This window comes from Choloepus didactylus, chromosome Y (genome assembly GCF_015220235.1).
Source record: "Choloepus didactylus isolate mChoDid1 chromosome Y, mChoDid1.pri, whole genome shotgun sequence".
Classification (NCBI taxonomy): Eukaryota; Metazoa; Chordata; class Mammalia; order Pilosa; family Megalonychidae; genus Choloepus; species Choloepus didactylus.
The window spans coordinates 38,559,525-38,575,420 of record NC_051335.1 but is presented as its reverse complement, the minus strand read 5'-3'; the positions used below and the strand labels follow the sequence as shown (position 1 = coordinate 38,575,420).

At 34.0% G+C, this 15,896-nt stretch overlaps 1 pseudogene; it reads right to left on the bottom strand.

Annotated features, from left to right (window-relative positions):
- Positions 1-13,637: 13,637 nt before the first annotated feature.
- Positions 13,638-15,039, bottom strand: LOC119524100 (annotated as a pseudogene).
- Between the last annotated feature and the right edge of the window lie 857 nt (positions 15,040-15,896).

Genomic DNA, 15,896 nt, shown 5'->3' with positions numbered 1-15,896 from the left:
TGTATAGTGTTGGGTGTTAGGGAATGCCGGGAGCTACTCCAGCACCATCCATGTTCCCATTCTTTAGAAACTTAGTAGAAGATATAAACAATGAGATATAGATGGATGGGAATAGACCATTGAGAAATCTAGAGAATTGAATGTTATTGGTAATTTTCTTTCATCAAGATGTTCTCATTAACCATTTGTTTTTCTTGGCAAGGAAAACCTTGTTCCACTTGGAAAAGTGTTTTATTTATCTTTGTGTTTTCAAGGAAAATACTCTTAACATGCCCAGGGATAGTGGAAAGCTATGGAGTGGACATGGTTTGGGAAAAGAATTCTGATATGCATAAGGGAAACAGGGAAGTAAATACAGTTTTTTTTTTTTTTTTTCATATCCACATGTTCTAGGAAATTACTGAGACAATAAAATATGAAGGAGAAATATTACAAAAAGACTCAAGAAGATTAAACTTCTAGAACTTGGGCCTTGTCCATATGATGCAAAAACAACTGGTTAAAAATTACAAGAAAACTGCAATCAGACCCTTTGAGGTATTATCTTCGACTAGAGTAGATCCAAGTGCATTGAGCACAGTACCCATTCAATAATGTAAATAATGATGCTAACACTTTGATAAAATTTTAAGCTTTTCAACCTGTTGTGTTGATAAGTAGCTAAAGCCTTAGTCTGTGTTTGTAAAAAAATAAAATAAAATAACACTAGGCAACTGGACTGACATCATTGACTGATCTTACTCATCACTTGAAACCATAACCCTCCTATGCCTGTTTGAATGTATTATGGCCCCCAAATGCTATTATCTTTGATGCAATCTTGTGGAGGCTGAAGTATCAGTGTTGGTTAGGTTGGAACCTATTGGTTCAGTATTTCCATGGAGATGTGACTCAATCAACTGTGGGTGAGACCATTCATTGGATTATTTCTATGGAGGTATTGCCCCACCCATTCAGGGTGGGTCTTTATTGGATCACTGGAGTACTTCAAAAAGAGCCACACAGGCCCAGATATGGAGCAGCGAAGAGTGACATTTTGGAGAGCAACTGAGAATGACATTTTGAAGAGGAGCTGCAGCTAAGAGAGGACAAAACACCCCAGGAGCAACATTTTGGAGAACACCATTTTGAAACACAACCTAGGAGCAAGTGGATGCCATCCATGTGCTTTCCGAGTTAACAGAGGTTTTCTGGATGCCAATGACCATCCTTCAGTGAAGTTACCCTATTATTGATGCCTTACCTAGGACACTTTATGGCCTTAAGACTGTAACTTTGTAACCGAATAAAACCCCTTTATAAAAGTCAGTCCATTTCTGGTGTTTTGCAAAATGGCAGCACTAGCAAACTGGAACACCTCCCCAACCCCTTTTGTACTGTGTATAGAGTACTGGCTCACACAAAGTAAATTATACAAGAATGTTCATTTATTTAAATGTGATAGTCTCTTTTCTCTATGTATAAAGTGATGTGTCCAAGAGACAAAAGAATGAAAACAAGGTAATAGATGGAAGCATGATATTTTTTACAAGAGGGCAATCTAATGGTTTACTTTAAAATTCTCTAATCTTTGAAAGTAAAGAGAGTTTAATTTACAACTACAGAACCTTATGCACTTAAATGAGCTATTTTTGTTCTCTTGAATGCAGTCTCCATCTTCTGTTCCTGCTGGGTTTCAGAGAATATCAAAACAAATTTACAGTAATAAAATTAAGGGCATAAACATGCTGTTCTTCTGTATGTCCATAAAGATATTTTTTCCAGCTACTGCTCTTTGCTATGGATTTTGAAATACTCTTCACTTGGCTGGTAGCACAGTTATTTTATTAAAAAAGTGCAAAAATGTCATTTTGGAAACCCAGTAACTTTTTAAAAATTACATTACAGATCATGGAGAATGCAGCATTTTGTGTTATTAGAGAAATGTCAGTGAAAGTATTCAGTTAAGATATGCAAACAGCAACTGCCTTCTTTTCTTCATCTTTCCATTCAAATAAAAACATTTTTGCAAGTTTTACATGAAGCCATGTACTGAAATTTAAATCATATGCTTTCCTTGTCATGAGAAACACTACTGACCTTCTTTCAGTACATAAAACAGGGTGTCTCCTGTTGTTTGAAGATATTTTGAGACTGTATTTTAACGTGAGCTTGATACAAGCAATAAGCCTTGTTTCAGTGTATTTTGAAAGTAGAGAGGGGTGCCAGATCCCTATTCTCCAATGGAAAGCTGGCAAGTTGCCCTATTCAATATTTATCCTCTGATCAGAAAAATATTGATGTTCACAGAAGAAAAGAATTAAATATGCATTTTTAAAGTGTAAAAAATGTGTCACTTTATAAGCATTTGAGGATTAGGAGGAATCAGACATTCTAACTTTTATTGACACATTGACACCAGCAATGGTATAAAAGAAGATAGAATGTCACAAGGTTTACTTACTGTGTATTGAAATTCTAATACCAATAAAAGTATTATTACTGGAAGCATATAAAGATAATCATTATCTAATTTCCCAAACTCTGCCAACAAAGCAGTGATCTAACTTTAAAAAATACCAACTGTGTTTTAGAACTTCAAATTCCATGTGAGTCCAAGGAAAGAAATGTTTAGTTGGTGAAAGATTTATATTTCCTAAACAATTTAACTCATGCAATTTGTTCAAATACCATAATTACATGGAACTTTTAATAGTATGAGAGCCCTGGTGGGTTTGCATAGGTTAGTGTGAAATAGTGACACACCCAAAGTAATTTGGGCAGAGAGTAAAAATATATATGCAGGGCCCCCTTGAGGAGCTGGGGAAAAAATGCAGATGTTGGGCTCCCTAACCTGGTTTGTTTCTGATGTTCTCACAAACATTGAGGACTGGAGGTTTGATGTGCCAAGTCCTCTATTACAGAACTTGCCCTTATGAAGCTTCTTACTGCAAAGGAGAGGCTAAACCTGCATAAATTGTGCCTAAGTGTCTCCCCCTGAGGACTTCTTTGTTGCTCAGATGTGGCCCTGTCTCTCTAGCTAACCCAACTTGACAGGTGAACTCACTGCCCTCCTCCCTATGCGGGACCTGACTTCCAGGGGTGTAAATCTCCCTGACAATGCAGGATATGATTTCCAAGGATGAATTTGGACCCGGCATCATGGGATTGAGAATATCTTCTTGACCAAAAGTGGGGTGCAAAATGAAATGAAGCAAAATTTCAGTTGCTGAGAGATTCCAAATGGAGTCAAGAGGTCACTCTTGTGGGCATTCTTATGCACTATATAGATAACCTTTTTTAGGTTTTAATGCATTGGAATTGCTAGAAGTAAATACCTGAAACTATCAAACTGCAACCCAGTAGCCTTAACTCTTGAAGATGATTGTATAGCAATGTAGCTTATAAGGGGTGACAGTGTGATTGTGAAAGCCTTGTGGAACACACTTCCTTTATCCAATGTATGGATGGATAAGTAGAAAGATGGGGACAAAATACTAAATGAAAATAGGGTGAGGGGGGTGATTTGGGTGCTCTTTTTAAATTTTATTTTTTATTCTTATTTTCACTTTTTCTGGTATACAGAAAACATTAAAAAATAGATTGTGATGAATGCACAGCTATATGATGGTACTGTGAACAATTGATTGTACACTTTGGATGATTGGATGGTATGTGAATATATCCCAATAAAATTGAATTTAAAATATTATATAGAGAGAAGGATACAGAAGGCATTTATTTGTCTTTTTTAGCCTTGTACTTTCATTATAGATTAACCACATCCCCTCTGTACTATTGATTCATTGTTATGCAAAAGTAAGGAGATGAAGCTAGGCAATTTCTCAGAGTATTTTTTTTGCTTGACAAGATACACAGAGATTACTGGGACAAGTCAAAACTGCCAGATACATATATTATTGTAAGATTCAGTATATTTTCTTCAATGTGTAAATTGGTCTAACATGTCCCATTGAAGTTCCACTATCCCAAAACTTTCTGACCTTTGTAATTAGCAGTCTTGTCAACACTGTGCCACTAAGCAAAACTGGGGCAGATGGTGACTCCCAACATACATGCTTTATGCATCATGAATGAGTGATAGGAATATTGCTCTTTGGAAGCATTTGGAAGTTATTCTATTAACAAATGTTTTTAAGTTGACATGGAACAAATGAAAAAGCCTGAGCAATTAGAGCATCTTCCAGAAGTTAAGTCCCATCTAGTATCTCACAAGTGATCAAGCTAGTTCAGTAGATATACACCTTTTGTATGTGCTCATCTTGCTACTGGATGTTCAATAAATATTTCTTGAATACATGAATGAATGAAGAAATGAATATATTATTAACTTTTTAAGAGGATGAATTATGATTTATGCAGCTCTTTGTCCTCAGAGCCCAGCAGTATGTGGCACATAATATACCCTCAGCAAATGTTGATTCTACATTTATTTCAAAATGTAGACTAAATGAATGAATGCAAATTCAAGCCTATCATCAAGTCCTTCCTTATAAACCTCAAACTCTGTAAGATATCTCTTATCTTGAATTCTTAAGTATCTGAGGAATCTAATTTAGAGTTTAGCTACATGTTTAACAAAATAATTTATGTGTGAGGTATTCAAACAGTGCCTATCTGAAGAAACTTGTAGTACCAAAATAACTCTTTAACAGTACCTATCTGAGGAAGCTTTTAATACCAAAAATAACTCTTTTCTTGATAGATTACATGGCTTAGTAGGGAGCCAAGCCTTGGAGGACAGATAGACATTTGTTTGAATTCAGGCTCCAATAAGGTATAAGCTGTGCAATCTAAGGTAAATTATTAAATATCTCTGAGCCTTTTCCCTCACATATAAAATATGGCTAATAATATTCATCTCCGATAACTAAATAACAGATATGAAGGTACATTGTGACATAAGTACTGGATAGAAGACAGATACAAAAGAATATCTCAAATTTAAGTTCTCTCAATTTTTTTTTGTAGATGCTGCTAAGGTGTGCTTAACTTAAATGCATTTACCTCAGATACAAAAAAAAATCTCAAATTTATGTTCTTCAAAATTTTTTGTCAGTATTGCTAAGGTGTGCTTAACTTACATGCATTTACGTAGTAAATGGAGTTTGAGTTCTGACAAGAATGCTTATACTTTTTTCTAGAGACAAAGTATAAGTTATGGGATAGCAATATATTTTAGTATTAAGATAATTAAATTTGGAAACAAAGATCTACATTAGAATCCTTTTTCTTCCACTTCTTAGCTCTGTGACCTTGAACAGGTAACTCAACCTCTCTGAGTTTTATATTCTGTTACTCTAAAATGAGGATAATATTACCTACCTTACCTACATCTAAGGTTGTTCCAAGAAATAAAGGTAATGGGTGTGAAAATACACTGTAAATTTGCCAAGCACCATGCAGTCACTAAAGTATTATTATTGATTTCCCTGTGTTATATATGACTTGGTGGTTATGTTCATTGATTTGTCAGAAGCTATTATTTAGTGGTTAAGAGAATTGACTGAGAATAATGACAGAAGTTGCTTAAGAAACACATCACACATCATCTACAATGATACGTTATTGTTCCAGTATCTGCTGCAGATATTATACATGAGCTTGAAAGCAATAATTTACTTTTTCATGCCCTGCTTCTCAAAATGGGAGCAAGAGCAACTCCAATTAGTGCACATTAATATGAGGATTACAAACTTGATAACACATAGTGAGATACTGGATTAAGAGGAACACTGTAATTGCAAATGTATCAAGGTGTTTCCCATTGTCAGTAAGGATTTTTCATTATCCAGTCTGTTTCTTTGGCTAAGAAAAGAATTAAGTCAGATTTTTCTCCTGCCATTAAACTGCTATGATAATGTTATTAAATATAATTGTGCTAGCTCCAAAGTGGCCATAGAAGTAGCTCATTCCCAGAGAGTAGATATACCATTGGAAGAACCTGCCTCATTCAATCATAATGAGAAATCCCAAGACTGAATCCTTAACATTCACTATAAGGTATTCTAATGTATAATCACTGAGAATTGTCATATATAATATCTATTTAAATTTCATGATTTGTTAAAATAAAAGTACTGTTTAAAAATAATTGTCAAACCAAAATACCTTAGTTTTGCATATTATTTGGCATTTATTGCTGGCAGAGAGACACAGTCCATACAAAAATCTGAAATGATGCTTTATTGCCAAGTAATGACTTTTCTGATGGAAACTGGGTAAATGGTGGTGGTGGTGAGAATGGTGGAGGTCATGAAGAGATGGAACACTTTGGGTAGTAGTGACATTTAATCAGGAAACTATTGCAACAAATAATTGAAGAATAAATCTTCATCTGTTGTAATGGCTCTATATGTAGATATGGGATTTGTGTGAGTGACACAAAGATTGAAATCACTGGAAGTTTTCAGCCTTAAAGAAGTTGTGCACTGTAAACACTCAAATGAAGATTTTTCATCCATGACAGAATGGCTTGTTACTTTGCACAAAAGACATTGAACTGCTCACTCTCTGCCTCTCTTTGCTCCTGAGAAGATGCAGCACAGCCACCCAAGTCGGTGTTGTTTGTACATTTGGGTAACATTTGTTGATCACCTAATGCAGAAGCAGTTTTCAGAAAACTTGTAATTTATCAAAATATTTCAGATAATTGGAGGATAGACAGTGCCATAATATCCACTTATGAGACAGGAAACCCTCCTGATTATTGAGGACAAAATAGCAGGAAGAAGCATGATATTCCTATGAATCACATGGCATGGCAGGTTACCAAAGACTTTGCCACATTCGATTATATACTATGTATGGATGAAAGCAATCTGAGAAATTTGAAGAGTGAAGTTAAAAACTGCAAAGTGAAACTGAACTACTTGGGAGGTATCATCCACAAAAACAACTTATTATTGAAGATCCCTATTATGGGAATGACTCTGACTTTGAGACTATGTACCAGCAGTGCATTAGGTGCTACAAAGCATTTTTGGAGAAATCACAGTAAACCTATATCTATTCATTGCTGTAGGCCGACAATGATTAACATCTTTACAGTGATGTTCTAGTCAATCAGTATGTTGAAAATGTAATGCTTCATAGCTCAAGGCCAAGACTTTTTTCAATTGATTTATCGTTTTGTATCTTAAAAAATAATTGTAGATAGAAATCAATGTCTTGTTTGACAGAAGAATTAATAAAAATCTTAGATTCAGACAGTTTATGGGGTACATTAAATGTTCTGAAACAAATTGGACTGCTTATCTTACCCCAATTACAAAAATAGTGAACAAACAAAATAGTAGAACCACAAAATATAGTTTTGTGTATGTTTTGTAACAATCATTTCTTTCCAATTTTTAACCTTAAGGTACTAATCCAGTGACGGCTAGCATTCTAATATGCTTAATTATGATCTTAGTAGTTAATTAAAGCATCACTTTCAGGCCCAAGTCAATATCTGAGCCCACTGAAACTTAAACAATTTACCTCTTTATTAAGTCGAAATGTATAATTTGATGGACAAGTGTCCTCTATTCACCTATACTACCTCTCTTTTTACCCCAGGGCCTTTTATTGAATTAGATATCCCTAGTCATAGGTGTTCACAATCTTGACTGGAAGTATTATGATTCACATATACCCATAGTGCACACCTGTATGTTAGAAGGATAAAAAAGAGAATGATTTATGGAAAAAATCTTTAGCAATATTCTTATTTTTTTGTTTATCTAGTTTATTGCATGAGGAAGTCAGTTTTTTGCTCCCATTTGAACCACCTTGCCTCTGAAAATTTATGTCCAGAAAGTATACTGTATGCTGTTTCATCTTATGCTCTCTTTGACAAATGTGCCTGTTTTATATGCACACATAACCCAAATGTCATATGTTACATATTGGCTTAGATGGGAAAAAACAGTAAAAAAGCTGGAAAAAGAGAATTCTATTATGTGGAAGTCCTTAAATAGTATATTGTGTTCTTTTGTCATTGTTTTGTTTATAGGAGAATATAAGTAATTCTGAGATAACTGTAATTTCAAATTCATTTTATATCAGAAAAGGTTGTTTTCAAAATATACTGGGGAGTATAAAGTATAATTGAGATAAATCTGTCGTCTACCTACTTTTATACTGACAAATGAAGAAGCATTATAAGTCAATGCCTTTATTTTCCCTTTCAAATAATCTGTGATGTTATATGAGCATATTTATCTTAGGTGTTAGGAAGTAAAATGATGAAAATGAGCACATTTCTTCCACATATAATAATGTCTAATTTGTGAAAGAAGTTAGAGATCATTGTAGCCAGAATGTGCTATACTCTGTGTACTTGCCTATTATCCTTGTTAGTGAAGTATGATAGTTTCTTCATTTGAGTCCAGCTTCCCTATCTTCAAACATATACATGGTACCTCCCAAGTTATCCCCCCACATAGCACAGGTATGTAATTGATTGTATTAATTTGCTAAATTTCTGCATTCATAGTGATCTGAAATCCTAAGAAAACTTAAAAAACCCATACTCATCCAAAGGCTAAAAGAATATGAAGCGTCTTAAAAGAATAAGCGATGTGAAACTTCAGTTAAGGCATTTATTTCTCCTGGGTCCCATGTGGTATGTATGGAACACATATCTTTCTTAAAACTCACTTGTGCCTAAACATTTAACTTGTCCTTTATGTTGAAAGTTATCTTTCCTGCCACTCCACAAAGGAAGTATGAGAAGACAAAAATGACCACAGTGATGTGATTACTGAAAGATATGGTAACCATTTGTCTACCTCCACAATAATTTCAGTGACTTAATGGAATTATTAATGAGTGTCTTACTCTAAAAACTATTCCTAGGAGATCAAAAAAATTTTGAATTTGATCATGGTACCCCTAAAATGTAAAGGTCAAGTAATTAACTGCAATTAGAAAGTAGAATTAAGGATGCTTCAAAAGTTATACTCTGCCCTATCATTTCAGTAATTGCTTAATACATTCTACAGAAATTTCGTACTTTTCTCTGTGCATTTATGTTTATAGATAAAATCATATATTTGTTTAATTTTACATAAGTATTTTAAATATTGATACTCAAACTAATTGTCATACATTAATGTCAAATTTGTCCTCATGGTTATATCCAGACAATTTCATCTGTTTATAAGATCATATGAACATAGAAACTCATTGCTTTGCTGAATTCAAGTTAACCTTTTAAAATTGGATCCAGTTGGATGAGTTTAAAATATATCTACCTGTGAAAGTATGGGACCACTTAGATGTTTTGTCTTAGTTTTGTGTTTTCATAATGACAAAATCATGGGAAATTTAAGGATGCAAGCTTATTTGGAATATTCACTACCAGATCAGGTCCTATCTGAGCCTATCTTAAGAAATCTTGACACTGCTATGCAATAGCCTCTACAGTTAAAAAAAATGAATTTAATTGTCCCTTACAGGGATTTTTAGCCTTTTAAATTTCATTATTTATGCCTTATGTATTCTGCAACATTCTGTTAGTGTGATGATCTCAGTTGATTTGTGTATCAGGGATTTCCCAACAATGAACTTATTAGAGAGGAAGTAAAGAATCACCTTGAAGACAATTAACTATAACAAACACTTCAGTTATTGTTTTTATTTATAGCATTTATATATTGTACAATAGCTAGAATACTATTTTACACTTATTATGCAAAGAACAAATGAAGTTAGCCTTGACATGGTTATTCAGATTTACACTCTGCTGACTCCAAAATATGACTGATGTTTTCTTTGTTTTTATTCATGCAATTTAAAATAATACTCTGGAAATTTACTATTAAAAATGCCAAATCATACCATACACTATATGAAAATATAGTTCCAGTTTCTGCATGTTTCTAAAGAAATATGCTCTGCAATTTCAGCTAGTCAGGAAAAAGTGTCATTTGTAGAATGACACATCAAGTGTGGAGTGTTACATTTTTCTAAAATAAAGTGTGGTATTACTGTAAGGTATCCTAATGTATAGACATATATGCAAACTGTCAGCAATATACAAAACTCAAAGGAATTATGGAAGGCTGTCTGCAAAAATAAATCTCTTGTTCACAAGGGAATATGTTTATAAAGTTAAGATCTATTTCTCTATTGGTTTCCAAGGCAGTTCTCATGGTTCTTGGTGTGTTTCTCCTTTACCACCCACTACTGAAAATAAAGACATTTATTGTAAAATCATTTGGTGTCATATAACTATTCCTATATATTAAAATTATGTTATGTTTTCACAAATATGAAAAATATCAGTGTCCATATGTTTCTCTGTTCCAAAGAAGTATAATCTATTCTGTTTTGGAAAATAACTTAGTTATACAGTTATGCGTCTGCCATATAATTGGTACTCAATTTGCTGAAGGAATGTAAATCATAAATGAAAGTGAATATTTATTAATGTTTTAAAAAAGGATGATAAACTGGCTCATAAGCAAAGTGAGTACTTTTTTTTGAACACAATACTGCATGCATAACAATTCTTGTAACATATCTGGCTGTCAAGCACATCATGTATAAATATAAACAGGATTCGAAAATAAACCTTAAAGCCAGAAAGGCAGTGGGAAAAAAAGAATGATGGTGTTTCAGTGTCTTTGCCCTATGCTTTGGAAATCAAATGGGTCCAAGAAATGGTAATTATAAAGCATCACCAATTATCTTTCACAAATATTCTGGTGGTATACATCCAAAATGGAAAATATTGCTGAAAGATGGCTATATTTACTTGCTGAGAGAGAGAAATTGGGGGGCTTGAATTTTTTTCTGCATATCCAAATGCCTCATTTTTAGCCAAATAGATAATAACATAATCACAACAGCAACAACAACATTAATAATAATAATAAGTGAGGCCAAAGAAGATTTTTGAAATTGTATCAAAGGACATGATCAAAAAGGCAAAACAGACTTGTACTTCTAAAGAATCAATTAACTTTTATTTAAATTATTTCAAGTCACAATAAAGACTGCCTGTCAAAAGTTATTTCATATTTAAGGAATTCAATTATGCTTGAAAGAAACTTTATCTTTTAGAGGCCAATGTATTTACTGGTTAGGAAACTTACTAGGGAATCTTTTTCCAAACCTAAGCTCAAATTAAAATTTAACAAATTCTCATTAATTTGTATCTTGGAAGTTAGGCTCAGAATGAAGAGTCACCATATACTTCCTTGAGTTTTAGTATACTTCACTTACTTGAATTCTATCTTTAATAAAAGTTAGGGTGAGTTTTTTTTTCTCTCTCTCTCCCACACACATGCACACACACACACACACAAACACACACACAAACACATGACCTGCATCTGATGCTTTTAAGAAAATCAGTCACTGTGAGGATAATGTTTAGAATAACTTCTGAAATGAAAATGCACACTTACCACAGTTTAAGCAAACTGAACATAGTAAAACCTCAATAAGAATGTTCTTGCGTTTTATAAATTAATTACTTAGTTCTCCAAAGATAGCAAATTTACAAAAAAAAAAAAAAATCCCGGTAATTAAATTGCAAAGCAAATTCACATTTTCTCCCAGGATGATAATAGTTCTGTTTAGGTAATTTTTGTGAGCATAGCTATGGATCACATAAATGTGCATAGAATATTGCTTTGATTTAGGAACCACATTACAGATCTAAGGGTTTCAATTCATTAGCAGTGAATATAATGACTTTGGAGGCATTGAGGTGTCACATGTCATACATAGCTCTCTAATGTTAAAAGCCCTGCAGTAAAAATATAAAATCTATTATGTAAGAAATTTATATCAGAACAAAGCTTTTAAAGAAAAAAGTGTTATTAGTTATTTTGTAAAATGATCAAAGGCCATCATCCATGTGTCATTCAGGGCAGTGCTGATACATTTTTTTCAAGAGTGCAAGACTCATATCACTTTGCTTTTAGCTTTAATCCACTGTTTTATTTTGAATAGTAGAGGTTCTGGAACATAAGATTGGGATCTGATGCACAGTCACATATCCATTCCTATATCCTCATACAAGAAACAGACTCTTGGGCAATTTTGCTTAAGGTAGGAATATTTTTCACATTTCAGATTAATAGATTTCCAATTTTTGCTCCAATGTCTCTTAGCCAGTACTTCATACTAATTAATTTGCAAAATTTCAATATTTTCCATTAATTATGAAAATTAACAAATTGTATAATTTGGACTCTGTGTACATGGTAGTTCTAAAACATAATATAGCATACAAGTTTTGGTGAAACTGGTGATATTATGGTCATTACAACACATTTTAAAAATTCATGTGAATAGTCTAATCAATTTTGAGAGCACCCACACCACTGTCTATGCACGTATGTTAACACTTGAGTGTCTAAAAACAGATAATAATAGGGCAGTTATGGAATGCTTACTATGTGCTAAGCAATGATCTAAGCACTTTATGTTATCATCCTCCATTTTATTGATGAGAAATCTGAAGAACAGAGATTACATTACCTGCCTAAATTCATTGGGCATTTAAATTGTGACAGCACAGGTAATTTGACTCTAGAGCCAACACTATTAACCATTATACCATACTGCTTTTAATGGCAATACACTGGAATTGAGGGTGAAATACTGACAAGATTTTCAACTGATACAGGGGATTTTGAATTTTCAAAAGGCTCTACAAATAATAGGCAGCTTGCACTTGAGCAGCCTTCGTTTTCTTCATCCGCCTGAATGAGGTAATATCAAAATTTGAGTTTTGCAATTTTATGTTTCTATGACTTTACTCAGGGTTCAAAGAAGTAGAAGTCAATGCATTAACTATTTACAGTGTAGAAAATGGTAAAGAAAAGGGCCAATGATTCTTAAATTCATTTTTTAGAGTTGACCTAATCTATTAAATAGTTGGCAAAAAAAGATTTCTGAACACTACCTCAACTTATACGATGAAGAAAAATAAAATGCTACACTTCTTAATACAATGCAAGTCTACATTTATCCCATTTTTATAAAAACATTCCTATCTGTATAAAGACACAAAGAACTGTATGCATTAATGTACACTCCATTTGATACAGTTATAAAGTAAAAAACTTTCCAGCTATCTCCATTCATAAAATTCAAATCTATCAATTTTTCCCAAGAAACAAAATATTGTCTTATTTTAGAGGCATTTTATTTAGGTAACTAAAAACAATTAGATATTCAGAAGCAGTATACAATGAAAGAGAAATCAAACCAATTATCTTATCATGTATTCCTTCTTTACAACTAAAGCAAAAAGCCTTTCTGCTTTAAGGGACAAGTCAGAAAAATAGGTCATTATCTATTTTTCTCCATAATAACATGAACAGTTACAGGAAATTTATTAATAAGAGAAATTGGATGTTGGCTTACACATATTCATTCAAAAAGAAAATAGGCTTGTCGTTACTACAAGAGCATTACTCTATCTGCCTTCTTCTGATATGCTTAGAGTTTTCACTTACAGGTAAAACCAAGTTAGTTCCCTCCCCTGAGCTAATCCATATTCCCTATTATTTACTGCCCATGTTTGCCTTGAGCAGAGAGTAACACTGGAAAGCTAAGGCTTTTCTCTGCTCGCTTGTTTTAGTTCGTAAGTTTATATGATCTGTGGAATACGTCTGATGCTCAGGCCTTAACTACAGGAGTTGAATTATACATGCAATCCGATCTGGAAAATTGATCTTCAGCTTTTCCAGTTCACCACTATCTTCTTCAGGAGGCACACATTTCCAAAGGCCATATGTTTTTCCTAACACAGTTTGCCATAATCTCAGTGTACTATATTCACAACCACTGGCTAATAGATCTCTCTATCAGGACTAAATCTCACATAGTGAATAAGACCAAAATGTCCGTTGTAGGATTCTAATTCTTCTCCAGTATTATAATAATACTTACAAAATTTAAAATCTTCACCACCTGAAACAAGAAATTCTTTCTCAGGATGAAGAGATACAGAATTGATGGTTGTAGGAGCTTCAAAGGATTTAATTGGCTCCAAACTTACTGCACCATGAAAAGCAATAGATTTTCCATAAGTTATTACCAAAATATTTCCCTCAGGAATATATTACGTGCTACTAACCAACATATTAAAATTTAGAGATTTCACTTCTGTCATAGTAGTCTGATCCCAAAGGCGGACAGTTTTATCATCAGCTGATAGAATCTGTTTATTGTCACTACACCATAGAGCCTTTTTAAAACAAGAGATGTGACCACTGATTTCCTTAGGTTCAGCTTCAGGTTTGTTCAAGTCTTATATGTGTAACAGTTTATCCTGTTCCCCAGTTAATAAGTAATTGCTATCCTGAATGAAATCCACAGATTTGACAATGTGTTTATGAGCCGGGGTGATGAATTCATCTCCTGAGACAGCACCCCACACTTTGGCTGTGAAATCTGCAGCTGTCATAGTTGCTTTGGTGGCATCCTTATTCAATGTTGCACCTCAAACAGCACACTTATGATACAAAAATGTTACAATCCAGTCTCCTATACATCCCTGGCATAGAATAGGTTTACCATCTTTGCAAATGCTGATTAAGAAATAGCCATAAGGCGTGATGCCACTGAAGGCCATTATTAACCATGGGTCTCAAGTGGCCTGAGCAGATGAGCAGTGTCTGCCTCACTGCCGTGGCAACAGCAAACCAACGATTTGGTTGGTAAGCTGAGGGTAGTCGTCATCTTTTGTCTCCTCAAGTGCTGGCCCACTGACTCCTCAAAGCTCCCTGGCATGACACTGGGGCTGGGCCTGGAAACAGGAAAAAGAGGCCAATCCTGTGGCATCAAGGTTAAGAGGGTATTAGGGAAGGGTCAGGGTGTCCGCAACCAGAGAGGACAGCCGCCCAGGGAGGAAAGGGAGGGAGGGAGGAGACTAGGGGATGGGGGATGACTGGAGAAGCCTTAAATTCATTTTGATAGATGCCAGACAAATGCACATTGAGCAAGTTTATAAACATAGCCTTTGAATGTTGTTCTTTTCATTTAGAAAACATTCTTTCCCAATTCATTATTTGACTCACTCATATTCATGCGTCAAGACTTCTATCAACCTTTAACTCTCTAAGGAAGCTTTCCCTTTTCTTCTTCAGGAAGCATCCCTGTTCATTGTCAATATACACTTGGAGAGGACTTCTTCATATTAATCACATCTGTGCCTTTACACCCCTATCCCTGCTGCTCCACACAGCCCTGTGTCTTTTTTTTCCACCTGGCTGTCTTCTACTCAACTTTGTACTCATCTCTTTAATGACCTAACCTCTTCTCCAGTCTGGCCAAATTTCCATCTTCAACAGATTGTATTAAAAGATGTGTGTATTGGATGCTTCAATCACTATATGATTAGAGAAGATAGGAGCCATGTTTTTTTCATTTTTATATCCTTCAACTGAGGCACATTGCCTGGAATACAATAAGTAATCAAAATGTATTTGATAAACTGAACCTAAATGGTGATTCAATGCAGACAGAGCCTGATGATATTCCTTTACCACATCCTAGAGGATAGTCCCATCTTACACATTTTTACCTTATAGAAAATTGTGAGAGTTAGTGAGAAAAAACTATTATTTGAGATTTTAAGACAAGATGCTATACAAAGATGCAACACTTAGCTGGCTACCATTATATCTGATAAATATCTAAGCACTGATGTTTCTAACAGTAAGTTATATCTCATTAAGATGGATTTATTTTTATAATACAAAATCTAAAATGGTTATAATGAACTTACAGATGAATTGCATACATAAGTCAAATTTTAAAAATAAAATAAAATTTAATTCACATATAAATTATCATGGTATGCTGGCTGTTAAACCTTCCCCATTCATGCTCTCTGCAGCTATGATCTGGGACTTGATGAAAGTTATATACACTAAAGACAGTAC